Source organism: Onychomys torridus, chromosome X (assembly GCF_903995425.1).
Source record: "Onychomys torridus chromosome X, mOncTor1.1, whole genome shotgun sequence".
Lineage (NCBI taxonomy): Eukaryota > Metazoa > Chordata > Mammalia > Rodentia > Cricetidae > Onychomys > Onychomys torridus.
In genome coordinates, this window is record NC_050466.1 from 6,855,664 (window position 1) to 6,875,962 (window position 20,299).

Genomic DNA, 20,299 nt, shown 5'->3' on the forward strand with positions numbered 1-20,299 from the left:
TACCCCATCCACAGAATGCACCCGCACCCCTCAACATAGGTTGACCCTATCCGAAGTTGCGGGACAAGGATTATGCATAGGAAAGATGCCCAGGTCTCACCAGTTCCTATGCAATACCACCCAACAGATGATTGGGGGCTCCTACTACCTGGTAGCCCCCACTGGAACCTATTGGGCCTGCAGCACTGGGTTGACTCCATGTATTTCAATGGCAGTACTTAATCTGACCTCTGATTATTGTATGCTGATAGAATTATGGCCCAAAATTGTTTATCATTACCCCGAATATGTATTTACCTATTATGAGGAACGACACAGGTTCCCTCGAGAACCAATGACTATGACCATGGCCTTACTGCTGGGGGGATTAACTGTCGGGGGTATGGCCGCAGGCATAGGAACTGGCACTGCGGCGCTCATGGAAACTGCACAATTCAAACAATTACAGATGGCTATGCACACTGACATCCAGGCCCTAGAGGAATCCATAAGTGCCCTGGAAAAATCCCTTACATCACTATCTGAGGTTGTTTTACAAAACAGGAGGGGGTTAGACATCCTCTTCCTACAAGAAGGTGGCCTATGTGCGGCCCTTAAAGAAGAATGTTGCTTCTATGCAGATCATACTGGAGTAGTCAGGGATAACATGGCTAAATTGAGAAAAAGATTAAAACAGAGACAACAACTATTCGAGTCACAACAGGGATGGTTTGAAGGATGGTTCCAAAGGTCACCCTGGTTTACCACCCTTGTCTCAACCATTATGGGCCCCCTAATCATCCTCCTGCTCATTTTATTATTTGGGCCATGTATCTTCAACAGATTGGTACAATTTGTCAAGGATAGGATTTCTGTTGTTCAGGCTTTGGTCCTAACCCAGCAATATCAGAGGCTCCGACAACCAGAGATGGAGCTGACCCCTTATTCTCCATCCTAAAATGAAAGATTCCATTTAAAACAAAAGAAAATGGGGGAATGAAATGCCCTCCCGTCTCAGTAACTTAGCCTAAGAAACGGCCTTGAGAGAGATAATTGGGAAAGTAACCTTGAGTCAAAGCAGGAGATATCAAACACCCGGTCTTGGGAGGAACAAACCTTGAGTCAGAACAAGGTATCTATAATTGGCTACCTGGCCTTGGAGAACAAACAGCTGCACATTCCTGAAAATTAAAGATAGTCCCCGAGTTCACCCTGGCCTTATTTGAATCAACCAATGGGGACCCTGTAACTATGCTTCTCGCTTCTGTAACCGTGCTTCTGCCCCTAGGACTCTATAAGAAGTCCCCCTTCCCCTAGGAAGGTGCGCAAGTCTTCCCGGAGACTGTGTCGCCCCAGGTACCTGCGCATTTGAATAAACCCTCTTGCTGTTTGCATCTGATCCATGGTCTTGGCGTGTTCCTTGGGTTTGGGGTCTCTCTTGAGGAAAGATCCCCTGTGGGGGGCTTTCATTTGTAGCTTTGGAGCCTGTCCTGGATCTCACTCTGTAGACCAGGCTGGCCCTGAACTCACAGAGATCCACCTGGCTCTGCCTCCCAAGTGCTGGGATTAAAGGTGTGCGCCACCACCGCCCTGCTCTTTCTTTACCTCTTATTCCATGGCTGGCTGGGTGGCTGGGTGGCTGGGTGGCTGGGTGGCTGGCCCCTGCAGTCCTCCTCCTCTCCTTGCTCCTCGATCTCCTCCTCTTCCCAGATTTCTTCTTCTATTTATTCTCTCTGTCTGCCAGCCCTGCCTGTCCTTTCTCCTGCTTCACTATTGACTGTTCAGGTCTTTGTTAGACCAATCAAGTGTTTTAGACAGGCAGAGTAACACAGCTTCACAGAGTTAAAACAAATGCAACATAAAAGAATGCAACACATCTTTGCATCATTAAACAAATATTCCACAGCATGAACAAATGTAACACATCTTAAAATAATATTCTACAACAGAGGAGATGCTTTTTCACTGACTTAGCAAATGAAGAGATGGCTCAGTAGTTAAGAGCCCTTGGGGCCCCTGAGTTCAGTTCCCAGCACCCATGTCAGCTGGCTTGCATCTGTCTGTAACTCCAGCTCCAGGGGATCTGACATACCCTTCTGGCCTCTGTGGGTACCTACAGTCACGTACACGTACACGTACACGTACACGTATACACACACACACACACACACACACACACACACACACACACACACGAGCCCCACCCCCCTGAAAGCGGCTCTTAGCACTTACGTCTGCCTGCACTTGGGCAAGCATGGACACAAAGCCCATTGTATAAGAAAATGGGGAATACCTCACATCATTTGCTGACTAGTATACTTGAAGCGATAAATAATAGAATGTATACGTTTACTTTCACACCATCATACAGCCAAAAACACAGATGGCAAACTGAAGCATCAGGAGGCTAGGCCAGCCTGTAGTTCAGAACTGCCAGAATGCATTGTACATACGTGTGCAAAATGCAGCCAGGTATTCAGCTTGTGCCATATTCTCTTCTTGTTTTGCTTTGTTTTGTATAATTAAGAAAGATTTTATTTTTATGAGTTTATATGTACCGTATACATGCAGATGCCAGAGGATATAGAATTCTCTGAACCTGAAGTTAAAGGTGGTTATGAGGCACCTGATATGGGCACTGAGAACCAAACCCTGGTCCCTTGCTGTAAGAGCACCGAGCTCTCCAGCACCTCCACCCCTTTTGAGACAGGGTCTGCTTATGTACTTGGCTATCCTGGAACCTAGGATGACCCTCCTTCCTCTGCCTCCTGAGTGCTGTGAGTACAGACATGCACCACATCAGGGGTTGCAGTCTCTTTTCTGTGTTTTTATATGTGTTTCTGTGTGTGCACAGATGTATGTGTGCATGGAGAAGCCTGAGGTCAACTTAAAGTCTTCCTCTATCACCTTGTTGGTTTTGTTTGTTTTGAGACAGGGCTTCTCTGCAGTCCTGGCTGTCCTGGGGCTCACCCAGTAGACCATGCTGGCCTCAAACTCACAGAGTTCCACCTGCCTCTGCCTCCTGAGTACAGGGATTAATGGTGTGTGCCACCATACCCAGTTCTACCTTATTGTTTTTGAGACAGGGTCTCTCACTGAACCTGGAGCTCACCAGTTAGGCTGACCAGTTGGCCAGCCAGCCGCCCGGATCTTCTTCTTTCTGGCCCTTCCTTCCCCTACTGGGATTACAGGGGAATAGCATTGCACTAGGATTATATGTGTGTGCTGGGTATTGAACTCAGGTCTTCATGCTTGTATGGCCAACACTTCACCAGTTAAGCCATTTCTCTGAATTACTTCGTGGTCAAGTGCTTTCAACTTTAAGATCACCTTACCCGGTTTCTCCCCACACTGGCACCCACTGAAAGGAGACAACTGGTGGTGACAATGCTGGTGCCTTTTAAGAAAAGTTTAGACACTTTCCTTATTTAAGAACGTTTTACACTGGGGGGCTGGAGAGATGGCTCAGTGGTTAAGAGCACTGCTGCTCTTCTGGAGGACCCGGGTTCAATTCCCAGCATCCACATGGCAGCTCACAGCTGTCTGTAACTCCAGTTCCAGGGGATCTGATGTCCTCATACAGATGTTGACATCCTCATACAGACATATGTGCAGGCAAAACACCAATGTACATCAAATAAAAATAAATTAATTATCAAAACATTTACATTCATTTATTTATTGTGTGTATGTGTGTTAGCCCACCTGTGTGTGTGGAGGTCAGAGCATAACTCGTGGGAGTAGGTTCTACCACATGGATCCTGAAGATGGAACTCAGGTCCCTTAACCTGTTGTACTATATCTCCTAGATGTTTCTCAACTAAACATAAAACATTTCCAGGCCATTGATGTGGCTCAGTTGGTAGAGTGATTGCCTAGTATGCCTGAAGCCCTGGGTTTGATGGCATAAGCCTGGAATCACAAAATTTGGGAAGTTCAAGGTAATCTTTGGCTACATAATGAGTTCTAGACTAGCCTGGTATATATGAACCTCTGTCTTAAACAAACAAAACAAACAACCCAACAACTATTTCACTCAAAGTGAGGAGAGAACATGGATAAAGTATCACCTGGGGTGGATTTGGTGGTACATGCTGAAGTAGGAGAAATGTCATGAGCTTGAGGGAGGCCATCCTGGGCTATACATTGAGTACTAGGCCAACCAGGGCTACATGGCAAAGACCCTGCCCCCACCCCCAAATAAATATAAAAAACATCAATTAAATCATTGTTTTGTCTCATAATAATTTTGGGGCACTAGGCATTAGGTTCTTGGGTGAAGGACCAACCAGGTTGGCTGCACAGTCATTCTTGTAGGGGACATTTCTCTAAAAAAAAATAAGCCAGTGCATCAGTGGCAGTTCAAGAGACAGCTACATGTGTCTAATCCTTTCCTTGGCATGGGCAGCGAGGGAGTGCCCATCTGGGTATATTGCCCAGTGTCACTGCCAATGAGCAGGATTTCATTGCCATCTTTGTTTACGAGCACTGATGTTTGCACAATGACAAAATCACCTAATGATGCATTTCTCAGGAGTCCCTTTGTTCCTTGACTCGGCTCCGCGGAGCGGAGGGGAAGCTGCAGGTATGCCTGGCCTCACTGTTCTCACAGCCCTCCTCCCTCCTCCTCCTCTTCTTCTCCATTCCCTTCAACTAACTGCGTGAACACAGGCAACTTAATCTTTTATTGGTGTTTGGTTTCCTTGCGAGCTAATAGGAACATGTCTTTGTTCTTGGAAGAGAACAAAGGTCATTGGGAAACAGTTTCTTTCCTTCCTTGTCCACTCTGCACAAACAGACCTTGGGACTAGTTTATCTTCTTTCACAGATACCCATCAACATATCTGATTATGTTTTCCTTTTAGCCTCTGCCTAAATAGTAGCCTTTTTTATGCCGCCCTAAACCTTCTGGTGTGTGGGGTGGGGCGGACAGAGGTATTCTTGAGCACTTGTGTGCTTGTGCTGACGAGAGGTCCATGTCAGATGTCTCTCAGTTACTTTCCACCTTAGTCTCCGGGACAGAATCTCTCACTAAACCTGGAGCTCATTCAGCTCATTGGGCCAGGCTGCTTAGTCATCACGCTCCTGTTTCTCCCACCCCAGTGCTGAAATTGCAGGCTTGTGCCACCATGCCCAGCTTTAACATGGGATTTGAACTCCAGGCCTCATGTGTGTATGGCAAGTACTTTACTGACTGAGCCATCTCCCCAGCCCTCCTAAACCTTGTATTTTTACCTAAAAGTAATTCCTGGACCTCCTTCTGTGTTGACATATTTGGAATGGCCTCATGATGAAGGCTCATGCCTAGCCTGTATATTGACATATATGTAGGCCACACACAGTCTTTTGTTATTATAGATGGAGCTGTGTGTGAATCTATTTGTAGGAGGAATCCCCAAAGGCAGAGTTGTGGGGTCAAAGGGATAAAGAACTTCAAGTTTTAGATATTGCCAACTTGCCCTCCATAGAGGTTATACCTACTTACACTCCAACCAATAGCAGAGAATGTGCCTGTTTTCTCACACCCTTTTAAACACAGCCTACAGAATTTCTGTTGCTGTGTAATAAGTTACCACAAACTTGGTGGCTCATGACAACACTCACTTATTAGCTCACTGTTCTGTAGGTCAGAAGTCTCCTGTGGCCTGGCCAGGTGCCCTACTCAGGGATCACCAGGTTAAGATGGAGGCATTGACTGGGTTGAAGTCCTCCTAGAGGCCATGAGGAAATTTTTACTTCCAAATTAATTTCTGATGGTTGGCGGAATTCAGGTCCTTCCAGTTGTAGGACTGAGATCTGCTTGTCTTTTCTGGAGTCCAGCCAGGGGCCTGCTTTGCATTCTGGACCAGATGGTCTCCTCAGTAGTGCTACAGAGCTTTCTTGTGTTTTGGAATGCTAAGCTTCTGCACTCTCTCTGTGAGGTCTATGTCCAGGATTAAGAGGCTTATGTGAGCTGGCAGTGGTGGCATACGCTCTTAGTTCCAGTACTTGAGAGGCAGGCAGATCTCTGTGAGTTTGGGGCCAGCCTGATCTACAGAGTGAGTTAGTTCCAGGACAGCCAGGACTATTACACAGAGAAACCTTGTCTTGAAAAACCAAAAGAAAAAAAAAGTGCCTGAATGGCACTTCCATCATGGAGTCAGTTGTGCCAAGGTCTCAGGATCTACTAAAGTCTGGGGTCCTGTTACAGTAACATCCAGTTCTACTTTCCATCTTTGTATTATTTTCCCATCTTTGAAGGCTCTCCTTAACTCTGAATTTTAAGCATTCTGTGAAATTTTTGATTGATTTGCATTCTTCTCGAAGCCGATTTTGAGTGTCTAAGTGAACTCCTGTTTCGGTTGCTCCTTTGGCGTCATATCTTATCCTTGTGGACTGTTAAAGCTCCTCTCTTCTCTTTGTCTGTACTCGATTTCCTCAGCATATCTTCAGAGAACTTTGGTGGCGTTTATCAAAGAAGTGGAGAGCAACTCACTCTTCCTTTCTGTTTTCCCTCAGTTTGCTTTTGCTCATTCTTTTTTTCTTTTACGAATATGGGACTTTTAAAATAATGGGTTATTAACAACAAACTTACATTTCTGCAGTTGGGTGCAGTTTTTACATTAAAAAAAGTCCTAAAATGGGGCTGCCAAGATGGCTCACACAGTTAAGGCATCTGCCACCAAGCCTGCCGATTCGAGTTCAATCCTGGAACCCACAAGATGGAAGGAGATTCTGATCTTCCCCCTCTCTCTTTCTCTCTCTCTCTACACACACACACACACACACACACACACACACACACACACACACACACACAAACACACACACACACACACACACACACAATGTAAACGTTAAAAAATAAGGTGGAACTGTCAGAATGGCTAAGATCAAAAACACTAATGACAATCAATGTTGGAGAGGATGTGGAACAAAGGGAACACTCCTCTGCCCCGGCCAGCAGGGTGTCAACGGGGCCACCCACCTGTGGGAGAGAATGAAAGGACAGGGCGACACAAAGAGACAGCAGCAAGACAGTATTCTGATCAAGCCGCCAATCTTTATTGTTCTCCACATGGCTTATATAGCATAAGGGGGGAAGGGGCAGGAAGGAGGGAAAGGGAAAAGGGGCGTGTAGAACATGGAAGGGGTGCAAGACGTGTGAGGCAGATAGTGCACCTGTGAGATATCGGCTAAGGTGACTGGTCAGGGGCAGTATATTCTGTTGCTAGGCTGCCTGACCCTGGAATGCTCTTTACCTTTGGTTGTCATGGCACCCGACTGTGGGATGTTCTCTTATCTTGGGAGGCCTCTGGTTACTGCTCTGGGAAGGGGCTTATGAGTTGTTCTTTGGTTTAGCTAGTACTTTCTATGGTTCATGTTTGGTTCCTGACATCTTGGTCCCTAACACTCCTCTACTGTTAGTGGGAATGCAAACTTGCACAACCACTGTGGAAGTCAGTATGGCGGTTTCTCAGAAAACTGGGAATCAAACTACCTCAAGACCCAGCCATACCACTCTTGGGCATATACCCAAGGAATGCTCAACCATACCACAAAGATACATGCTCAACTATGTTCATAGCAGCATTATTTGTAATAGACAGAACCTGGAAACAATCTAGATGCCCGTCAATTGAAGAATGGATTAAGAAAATGTGGTACATATACACAGCAGAGAAAAACAATGACAGCCTGGAATTTGCAGGCAAATGGATGGATCTAGAAAAAAATCATCCTGAGTGAGGTAACCCAAACCCAGAAGGACAAACATGGTATGTACTCACTCATAAGTGGATTCTAGATAGAAAGCAAAGAACAATCAGACTGCAACCCACAGAACCATAAGGCTATATATATGACATGGAGGACCCTAGGATGACTGATGCTTATAATAAGATCTGGTTTTACTCAATTACTGAGCAACCCTCAATGAAACATCACAATATTAAGGTAAGAATTTATTCCGTGGACACTTTGCTCAGCCTGGAAGGAGGGGACTGGACTTGCCTGTACTGAATCCACCAGGTTTAAATGAATCCCCAGGGGAGTCTTGGCCCTGGAGGAGATGGGAATGGAGGGGAGGGGCTGGGGGGAAGGTGGGGGGGGAAGGTGGGGGCGGAGGCGGGAGGGGGGAGGACAGGGGAACCCATGACTGATGTGTAAAATTAAAACACAAATATAATAAATAACAAAAAAAGAATTTATTCTGTATCAAGCTGATAATAGAAAAATAAATAAATTAATCTAAAAAACAAATAAAAGAAAAATTTGAACTATTAAAAACAAACAAACAAACAAACAAACATTTTGCTACAGCAAAAAAGGGGAACTAGGGGCTCATCATTCCTCTCCACATTCTAATTCTTTTCCTTGTATTATATATTTAAAATTTTTTATTGGTGGATTCTGCTGGAGTATCCACTACAGATAAGCACTGGAGGGCTCCTGTTGCAAATCACCCTTGGGAGCGATGGAAGGACCTTTCTACTGACACTTGGAGGGGAACCAATCTGGTGTTGGTGTGGGCGCAGGGTTCTGCTTATGTCTTTCCTCAGGACAATGAAATTCCTCATTTGGTTTCTGAGTGCTGAGGGCACCCTGTGGCTGCAGGTGAAGCCCAACATGGCAGAAACATATTGGGCCTTCGTGAAAAACTCTCCCCTCCCGATGCCAATGGGGATTGAAACCCCAATTTGGCCAGCTTTGGCAAGCATTAACGTAAGCCTAGGAACTGCAGCTATGCAGTTGGATTCTCCAGAAGGTCATGTACGGTATCTGCTTTTTCAAGTATTTTGAGAATGTGTCACCCAGACACCTAGGAGATTAAGGATAACACTGAAGATCACTGACCTCCATTTATTAACAGTAGCATGCCAGCTAAGCATTTTCATTCTCACAACCCTATTCAAGCTGGAGTATTATCTACTTCTCAGGAGTGGCTCTGTGCAACATTGTTTGGCCTCCTGAAATTCATTTAGGCCCCTTTGAAGATACCTTAAAATTTGTGAGTCTGAATGTAGCCATTATGAGACCATTAGTTCTGCTCCTTGTGAGCTGCCTGTTTTTTCTTTATGGTTCTTAGTTGTTCTTTTGCAGAGCTGCCAGCTGAAGTCAGGCTGGGATCAAGAATAATGGGCCTTAGCAGTTCATGTTCCTGGAGTTGCTTCCATGCCAATGGATACCCACACGCTCCAGAAGAGAATTTGACATCGCTGCTGCCATTGTTGCTGTTATAACAGTGACGACCACTGCTACTACTGTTTCTGGGATTGCCATTTCATAACTGGTTACTACAGCTAGCACAGTGGAGACCCTGGCAGCAAAAGTAGCTACCACAGTTAACTAATTTTTCATTCTATTGGGCACGACAATTTTAAATCAATAGTTATATCCATTTGAATTGGCCTTGAAAGATATAAATATACATATACACTTACACATAAAATGTTTAAAAATTATTTTTAGTTATGTACCACTTCTCTTGGGGATGTCAGAGGCTCTGAGCCTGATGTGGGTAATGGGAACCAAACTCAGGTTCTCTGCAAGAGTAGTTTAGTATGTACCTTAACTACTGAGCCATGTGTCCCATCCCAAGGGATCATCAAAGACACAGTCCCAAAGTAGTAGAGCTTTCACTGTTAGATGGACAGCTTAGACTTCTTGTGGCATTGAGAAGGCAAGGCCAGATCTATGGCAAATGCCAAGCCCTTTTTGAAAATGAAAACTGCCCATTTTCAATTAGGAACACAGCTCTTTTTTCTCCAAGAATATTAAATGTAACTGTTTTGTTGTTTGTGTTTTGAGACAGGATCTCATGTACCCCATACTAGTTTCCATCTCTCCAAGTAGCTGAGGCTGTTTTTGAACTCCTGATTCCCGTCTCCACTTTTCATGTGCTGTGATAACAGACATGTACCAACATGCCTGATTTTAAGTATCATTTAAAAAATTCTTATACTTGGATGGGCATGGTGGAATATGCCTTCAATTCCAGTACTCAGGAGGCAGAGGCAGGTGGATCTCTGAGTTTGAGACCAACTTGGTGTCTTAGGGTTTTTATTGTTGTGAAGAGACATCATGACCACAGCAACTCTTATAAAGAAAACATTTAGGGGGCTAGAGAGATGGCTCAGCTGTTAAGAGCACTGACTGCTCTTCCAGAGGACTCAGGTTCAACTCCCAACACCCACATGACAGCTCATAACTGCCTATAGCTCCAGTTTCAGGGATCTGACTCCTTCACACAGACCATACATACAGGCAAAGGATGAATGCACATGAAATAAATAAATTATTTAACAAAAGAAAAGAAAAAAAGGAAACATTTAATTGGGATGGCTCGCTTACAGTTTCAGAGGTTCAGCCAGCCCATTATCATGATGGGGAGCATGGCAGCATGCAGACAGATGTGGTGCTGGAGCTGAGAGCACTATGTCTTGCAGGCAACAGGAAGTTGACTGAGACACTGGGTGATATCCTGAGCATAGGAAACCTCAAAACCCACCCCCACAGTGACACATTTCCTCCAACAAGGTCTTATGCACTCCAACAAAGCCATACTTCTTAGTAGTGTTGCTCCACTCTGTCTCCCATAAGCTTGTTTGTAACAATTAGTCCAACTTCCAAAGTCGCTATAGTCTATCACAGTCTCAACAGTGTTTTAAAGTCCAAAGTTCAAAGTCTCTTCTGAGATTCATGCGATCTCTTAGCTGTAATCACTTGTAAAAATCAAAATAAAAAACTTCCAACATATAATGGCATGGGATATATATTACCATTCCAAAACACAGAGAAGGGAGCATAGTAAGGAGATACTGGACCAAAGCAATACTGAAAACTAACTGGGCAAACTCCAAACTCTGCAGCTTTGTGTGATGTCAAAATCCTCTTCAGATCTCCAACTCCCTTCAGCTTTGTTGAGTGCAACACACTTCTTCTCTTAGACTGTTTCCACTCCCTGTTAGCAGCTCTCCTTGGCAGGTATCCCATGATTCTGGCATCTCTAACACCTTGCGTTCTCCAAGGCAATCCAGGCTTCAACTTCACAGCTTCACACAATGTCCTCTCTACAGGGACTCCATTCAGGGAAATCCATTACACATGACTGGCCTCACCAGCTTTCTTTAGGTGTGGAGGCAAATTCCATAACCTGATTCTTATCTCCTTAAGTCTAAAGCCAGAATCACATGACTGAAGCTATCAAGTTCTGTTGCTGACTGGGGCTGGACCATGGCTCCTTCATCCAATTACATCTTAACCAGCTTTCTGTCCAGACCAGGGTGGCCTCAAACTCAGATTCACCAGCCTCTGCCTTCCCAGTGCTGGGATTAAAGGTGTGCCCCACCACACCTGGCTCTAAGTTTTCCTTTAGTTCCTTTTCACAGGTTGGAAACTGCAGGGTAGGATCTTGCCCTGATGTCTCCACTCCCCATATTCCATCTCTTAATCTGTTTATCTCCTTGAACACAGGACTTAGCTCCATTCCACTTCCTAGTTCCCCTTTTCTTCTTAAAATTTATATTTTGTAATTTACTCTGTTCAGCATGCTCCTTTTCATTATAAATCTTCACTAGAGTTACCACTAATATTCACAGGACAGAGTCTATATTAGGCTGTTTTGAGATTTCCTCTGCCAACAGACTTAATCCAAAATTCTTCACTTTAGCCTCAGGTAGACTCTTCAGACAAGGGTAAAAGGTAGTTTGTTTACCAAAATATCACAAGAACAACCTCTAGGCCACTTATTAGTATTCTTCTCCTCTGAAACCTCTTGAGTGAGCACCCCACAGTTCATCAAACCACACTCAGCACCACTGTCTTTAATGCACCTACTAGTATGGCCATTAAGCAGCACTTAAAGTGTTCAACTGCTTTTCTAATCCATAGTCCCAAAGTATGTATTACTCCAAACAAAAACATAGTCAGGCCTATCACAGCAATACCTGTCACCTGTACAATACAAGTCCCTGGCACCAACTTCTGTCTTAGTTAAGTTTTTTTTTTTTCATTTATTTTTTATTTTATATGCATTGGTATTTCACCTGCATGTATGTCTCTGTGAAGGTATTGGTTCCCCTAGAACTGGAGTTACAGGCAGTTTTGGCCTGCCATACAGGTGCTGGGAATTGAACCTGGGTCCTTTGGAAGAGCAGCCAGTGTTCTTAACCACTGAGCCATCTCTCCAGCCCCAAGATAAGATTTTTTATTACTGTGAAGAGACACCATGACCACAGCAACTCTTATAAAGACAACATTTAATTGTGGTGGCTTGCTTACAGTTTCAGAGGTTCAGTCCATTATCATCATTACAGGGAACATGATGGTGTGCAGGCAGACATGGTGCTGGAGAAGTTGTTGAGAGTCCTACATCTTGCAGGTAGCAGGAAGTTGACTGACATAATAAATGGTATCCTGAGCATAGGAAACCTCAAAGCCCACCCCACAGGGACATACTTCATCCAACAGGGCCTTACCCACTCCAACAAAGCTACATCTCCTAATAGTGCCACTCCTTATGAGATTATGGGGCCTGATTACATTCAAACTACCACATCAGGTCTACAGAGTGAGTTACAGGATATCTAGGGCTACACAGGGAATCGTCTTGAAAAACAAAACAAATTAAAATTCTTGTGCTTATATTTTCATTGTTTTTTTTTTCTGTTTATGTTCCCTATAACCAAAGATACTTTGAACTTCTTATCGGCCTGCTTCCACCTCTTGGGTTCTAGAATTACAGACATGTGCCCCCATACCTTACTTATGCTGTGTTGGCATTTCAATGCAGAACTTTGTGTATGCTAGGCAAATAAGCACTCTACCAGCTAAATACATCTCCATCCCCCTAATTCTTCTTCTTCTTTTTTTCTTTTTGGTGGAGTTGAGGATTGAACCTAGGGCCTTGTGCTTGCTAGGCAAGCACTCTACCACTGAGCTAAATCCCCAACCCCCTAATTCTTCTTAAAAGCCTTTGCAAAACATCTTCGTAGGGTCTAGATTAGAGGAGAAGAGAATATATATGATTGCTACTTCAAACCAGAACTCACTTTTACCCATAATCTAACCCCAAAGAAGCTTGTCAACTATGGCTTTTCTTCAGAGCCACTGATCTGGCCCTTTCTCATGGGAAGTTTCCACATTTCCACAAGATCCAATACTACATAGATTCAGAATCCTCTTGGAATTTTGGTCACAAAATATAATAAAATTATTTTGAGGTGATTTGTGACTTTAGTGAGTTGGGTTGTATCAAGGAGTATTACTTTAACTGTGTAAAGGTGTGTTGCATTTGTTTCACCTTGCTTGCCTAATTGATTGGTCTAATAAAATGCTGAACATCCAATAGCTGGGTAGTAGAGGGATAGACAGGGCTTGCAGAGAGAATAAGTAGGAGGAGGAATCTAGGAGAGAGAGAGAGAGAGAGAGAGAGAGAGAGAGAGAGAGAGAGAATGAGAATGAGGGAGAAAGAGAGGGAGATGCTCAAGGTCAGCCAGGCAGCCACCAGCCAGTCAGACATGGAGGAAGCAGGACAGTAGGACATACAGAATGAAAGAAAGGTAAAAAGCCCTAAGGCAAAATGTAGATGAAGAAACAGGTTAAATTTAGTAATAAGACCTAAGGCCAAGCATTCATAACTAATAATAATTTCCATGTTATGATTTGGGGGCTAGCAGTTCAAGAAAACTGACTACAGGGTAGAGACCCAAAGACCACTCAGCTGTAGCTAGAGTTTTCCTCCAGGTCCCGCCAAGTCCCAGCAGTCCAACAGCCCACTTATAAAATAAACACACAGATGCTTATATTATTTAAACTGTTTGGCCCAATGGCTCAGGCTTCTTGCTAACTGTTCTTATATCTTAAATTAACCCATTTCTATTAATCTATAAGTAGCCACATGGCTCATGGCTTACCAGTACCTTACATCTCACTTGTCATGGTGGTGGCTGGCAGTGTTTCCCTCTCTGCCTTCTTGTTCTCTCAGTTCTCCTCTCTGTTAGTCCCGCCTATACTTCCTGCCTGGCTACTGGCCAATCAGTGTTTTCTTTATTAACCAATCAGAGCAACACATTTGACATACAAAACATCCCACAGCACTCCCCCCCCCCCTTTTTTTTGAGCCGAGGATGGAACCCAGGGCCTTGTGCTTGCTAGGCAAGCGCTCTACTACTGAGCTAAATCCCTAACGCAACTTCCCCTTTTCTTTTCTTTTTTTTTAAAGGAAGGTTTTAACTTTTACATAGTAAAATTACAGATAACAAAACAATTATCAAGCAAGAATTAGTTATAATATCTAGTCTATTACTTATTTATTTATTTCTTTTGAGACAGGGTTTCTTTGTAGCTTTGGAGCCTGTCCTGGACTAGCTCTGTAGACCAGGCTGGCCTCGAACTCACAGAGATCCACCTGCCTCTGCCTCTCAAGTGCTGGGATTACAGGTGTGTGCCACCACCACCCGGCTTCTAGTCTATTTATAATAATAACTAGTGTATTTGGCAAAATTAAAGAAGATATCCTATCTTATATTTGTGAGTCTAAAGTTTTATATCTAACTTACCTTTTATCATAACTCAGGAAAATTATAACTATCTCTAGTCTTCAACTACATCAAAGACCTCAGAAGGATATAATATTACCTAAGAAATGGGAGAAGGATGCAAGCAACTTTCGGGAGTCTTGCAAGAGTAGAGAGAGACAGCTGACAGCCTGGATAGTCATCCAAAGTTCTTCTGTAAAGTTGGGGCATCTGTCTTCAGCCTACAGGTCTAGAGTCTCCTGGCAGTACCAATTTACTTCAGGGAAAATATGGACATTGAAGAAACTGCATATGGAGTTAACTTTCATTGTGGCAAAAGTTAGCCACCGGACAACAAAGTATCCTTGAATCAACTGCTGACAAACAGGACAGACAGGACATGAAACAAAGGACTACCGTTTCTTGCCAAAACAAGTGTGGTTGTGGCTTTAACAAAAGGCATCATCTGAGGCCAGGACAATATGGCACCATCCCTGAAGTGGTCTTTGCAATCTGGGAAAGGTACAGTGCACTTTTCTTCAAAGACAGCTGAATAGGCAGTGGGCTGATGGCTTCTGATGTGCAGTGGAACAGCAGCTGAAACAGTTATTCTTGAAGAGTAACTAAGCTCACACCTCTCAATAGTAGACTGGCATTGAATAGAGGGATGTGGAGAAGAATGGGATGCCAAGATGAAGACACACACACACACACACACACACACACACACACACACACACACACACAGCCAAGAAGAATGAACAGCTGAATTAAAAAAAACATCAACAATTTCCAGAATTTAAAATCCTGAATCACAACATGACACTATTGGAATTCAGGTGTTTCTGGTACATGGACTGCTTTCACCAAATGTGAGATCAAACTGTTGACCTTGTGTACATCCTAGTTCACAAATGAATCTGTCAGATACACTAAGCCTATAGGCTGGAGATGATGCCCCAACACTGTGGAGAAACCTCGGGTGACTGACCAGGCAGCTGGCTGTTTCTGTCAACTCACTTTTTTTTGGGAAGCTGCGTGTACTTCTTGTTTTTTTATCTTTTATTAGGTAATATTATTTCCTTCTTGGGTCTCTGAGGGAGTTGAAGATCAGTTAGTTATAGTTATAGTTTTCCTTGTTAAGAATTTCAGAAAAGAAATTCACTAGGAGGTGTAAGTGTATAAATTTGAAAGACGTAATAAGACAGTTCTGTTAGTAATATAAGTTAGGATAGAAAGTGAATCAGGTACATTTTGGAACTACCAAAATAGGATAGATAATGGAATTATTTTCTCTGAATTTGTCAAATACCAATGGAATAGACATTGTTTAGGTATTTATTGCTTATAGTTATTTACTTTTATATATATAGTTTTTCTAATATTAGTTACAACTTTTTCCTTTTTATTAAAATAGAAAAGAGGAAATATGGTGATATTTTATTTGTACTGAAATGTGATTTTATTTGTATGTTAATAAATAAAGTTGCCTGGGGGTCATAGCTAATAGCAAGTCATAGCAGAAACTGGGCAGTGGTGGTATACACCTTTAATCCAGATCACATGACAGGCAGATCTCTGTGCATTCAAGGATACAGCCAGCATGGAGACACACGCCTTTAATCTTAATACCAACCATAGAGACCTGGAGGTCTGTACAGACAGGCAGTGATGAGGAGGTCATGTGGTTGGGTTTACAACCAATGAGAAGGCAGAACAGAAAGTCTATAAAAAAGACAAACACACAGGAAGTAGGTCTCTTATGGAGGGAAGAACAGGAGCATCAGTGAAGGGTAAGGATTTTAGCTCTTAGCTCTGACCTCTTGGGCTTTCATCTCTGCATTGACTCTGTGTTTCTTATTTAACAAGATGGTTACATCTATACTCAGCCTTACCAAAGTGCAAACTGAGTTGGCCAACAATTGCTTAGAGAGAAACACTTCTCATAGGACAGCTGCAAATGCATTTTACAGGGACTTTTAAAGGCAAAGAACACATCAAAACTACATCCTGGTTGGCAGTTGCAGGGGGAAGTAAAACAAGCAAGCAAGCAAGCAAGCAAGCAAGCAAGCAAGCAAGCAAGCAAGCAAGCTTAACAGAAGCTGAAAACATGTGGTAAACTGGGGCATTTGGACCCCAAGTTTCTAGAACAGTGTTGGTTACCTTCCCACAGGTCTTCTTATGGCAGGGAGTAGAAAGGATGGGTCAGTTTCAGGTTAAATCAAAGGTGGCTCCAGCAGAAACAAGATGGAGGAACATTTGCCTTGTCCCAGGTGGATGTTCCAAACCTTTTTCTGGCATTACAAGTACAACGGTTTTTACAATATCTTCCTCTCATACCAGTTGCTGAAGCAAATTATTCTCTAATCTAGGTTTTTATTTGTAAAATCAACCAGGAATTGGGTATGTGCCTGTAATCCCTACCCATGAGAGGTAGAAGAAAGATCAGGTGTTCAAGATCATCTTTGGCTCCAAAGTCATTTTAATGCCTGTCTGGGTTACCTGAGACCTTGTCTTGAAAAGAAAAGTATGGTGGAATAATCTTTTTGCATACTGTGAATATGTGTCATTCTGATTGGTTTAATAAAAAGCTGAATGGCCAATAGGTAGGCCATTTTTGTGGCAGAGAGGATGCTGGGAAAAAGATGGGTGTTGTTGTGAGGAGTTGCCAGCCAGATGGTGAAGGAGCGAGACATGCAGGAGGACCAGTAAATGCCACGAGTCACATGGCATCATATAGATAAATAGGAATGGGTTAATTTAAGTTATAAGAGATAGTGAGAAAAGCCTAAGCTATCAGTCAATTTTTTATAATTAATAATAAGTTTCTGTGTCATTACTGGGGAGCTGGTGGTCCTGATGAAAAGGTCCAACTACAAATGGCACCCAACCTAGGGACACATAAGACCTGAGAAAGCTTAAAAAAGGTTCTAAACACACAAAAAAATGGAGCCAATGTGGCTCCCTAGTCTTGTGTCTCTCATGCTGGCTGTGGCACAGAGATGTGTCTTCCAGCAGCTGCCTGTGTGCTTGAGCCACCAGTGAATCATGAACTAAACCACGTGGTGGGTTTAAGGTTTTGCTTGTGCAGACAGAAAAGGTTATAGATATGCAGTAAAGCAGGTTCAGATGGAAAAAAAACCCTCTAAATATGTTATAGTATGTTTAAAGGTGTGCACAGGCTTAAGAAAAAAGTGAGTATAGACACTCTTAGAAAAATAAATAGTTTAAAAATAGTAAAGTCTTTAAAGAAAGAGTAAAGTAATAATTAAAATAGTCACATAAGGATGGGAGTCTGGATCCTATATGGTGTCTTGTTAACTTTGAATTTTTAAATGCTAATATACAAAATACAATAGGTGCTGAGAGACTTTGGATTATGCAAACTGCTAAATTAAACCAACCCTTTAAAAAAAGATTTATTTATTATGTATACAGCATGTATGCCTGCAGGCCGGAAGAGGGCATCAGATCTCATTACAGATGGCTGTGCACCACCATGTGGTTGCTGGGAATTGAACTCAGGACCTCTGGAAGAGCAGTCAGTGCTCTTAACCTCTGAGCCATCTCTCCAGCCACCCCCCACCAACCTGTATATTTTAAAAATATCTTAACTTCAAAATGGAAGTTGGATAATATGTTATATTGGAGGAGAAGTTATGCTTTAAGTTTCCACAGGAAATGAAAGGCTTGGATTCCTTCCAGATTAATAGAGATCAGATTTGACCAAGGGAGACCTCCTGAGTATCTTGGCTACAGACATAGGGGAGGAAACAAAAAAAAAGACTACAGGACAGGTGACTTATAGGCTTATTCTTTTTTGTTTTGTTTTGTTTTTCGAGACAGGGTTTCTCTGTGTAGCTCTCCCTGGCTGTCCTGGAACTCACTCTGTAGACCAGGCTAGCCTCAAACTTAGAGATCTGCCTGGCTCTGCCTCTTGAGCACTGGGATTAAAGGTGTGCACCACCACTGCCTGGCCAAGCTGATTCCTTGATATGGGAACAACTTTGAGAATGGATGAGACATGATAAATCTTGTTGGTTACAGAATCCTCATTACTTATTATTGCATGCCATCCTTTCATATGGCATGGATTGTTATGGGAATTCATTCCATTCAACCAATGGCTTTTGGGTTATCTGACTTTACAAGCTGGCCTTGAACTTGTGATCGTCCTGCCTCTGCCTCTTTCAGCAAATCCTACTGGCATGTGCCACCACAACTGGTTAGTAGTCAGATATTCCAAAAGGCATTGGTTGAATGGAATGAATTCCCACAACAATGAATAGAGGTTTATATTATAGTTTGATTATACAGTCAAAACAGACTTATAAAGTTGACATATGTCTTTTATTTGCTCAATCATAAAACAAAAAATCATCTTTAACTGACTTGTGCACACTGCACATTCCATACTTGTGTTAATGCAGACAGATATGTATGCAACCTTTGAAAGTTTATTACTTTCAGAGCAAGGGGACCAGACACCAATGAAAATGAGTGGCCCAGGTAATCTAACCTCTCAGAGTGCCTCTGTTGCAGTTTCCTCAGAGTTCTGCATCCAAAAGAGCTTCATGGCTGCTGGTTGAGATGGTTCAGCATCACAGACTACTCCAGCTAAGACTTTAGATAAGCCCTGAACTTTCCCATCACATCCAGACCTGACAGCAGCTAGCTCCCACAGGACTTGACCATTATCTTAATTTTCCTCAGAGTCCCCTAAAGATGCCTTTACCTCAAGACATCAGGAAGTTATTTTAAGAATATAATGCCCATATTCCCAAGAGGGGTAGGTGATTTTGGTCATTCTGTGGGTTTTGAATGTTTGTCATCATTTATGGGGGTTGGTTGCAAATTGTTACTGGTCATGGTAAGGGAGGAAACTAAGCAAGGGAGGTTGGTTTTTTTCCCCTATATTAGTTTTATTTAAAACACAAATAAGTATTTCTCTTTTGGTAATGGCAAATGGTTCAAATAATGTTGAACGCAAATCACTGACTAATACGGGGGATTAAATAGGCACAGACTTTCTTTTAAAGCAAAAGAATAGAGGTTATATATAAAAGGGACCTACAATCTATAGGTCAATTAAAAAAAGAAAACGTGTTTATAAAATGTGTGGTAAAAGCAGAACATTTCACTCCTGCTTTGGAGAAGGGCTATCTTACAACATTCAGTCAGCTGAAGATGGATTGGTACAAGTGTCTATACATAAATTTCAAGTCATTTTTTGCATGTGCAGAATCATCCAGATCTTCCCAGACTGAATGAGGGGTTGGGGATTTTTAGCTCAGTGGTAGAGCATGCGCAAGGCCCTGGGTTTGGTCCTCAGCTCTGGCAAAAAAAAAAAAAAAAAAAAAAAAATTAAGTGGATTTTTTATTATTTAAAAAAATTTTAAATTTATTTTACATACCAATCATAGATGCCCCTCTCATTTCTCCTCCCCAGCCTTCCCCCCAACCCACCCCTATTCCCTCCTCCAAAAGGGTAAGGGCTCCCATGGGAGTCAGCAAAACCTGGGACATTCAGTTGAGGCAGGACGAAGCCCCTCCCCCTGCATCAAGGCTGAACAAGGCATCCCACCATAGGCAATGGGCTCCAGAAAGCCAGCTCATGCACCAGGGATAGATCCTGATCCCACTGCCAGGGGCACCTCAAACAGACCAAGCTACACAACTGTCTCCTGTATGCAGAGGGCCTAGTCCAGTCCCATTCAGGTTTCATAGCTGTTGGTCTATGTGGTGATATTTTATTGAACTCTAATAAAATTTGCCTGAAGATCAGAGGACAGAGCCAGCCACTATATTAAACCTAGAGAGAG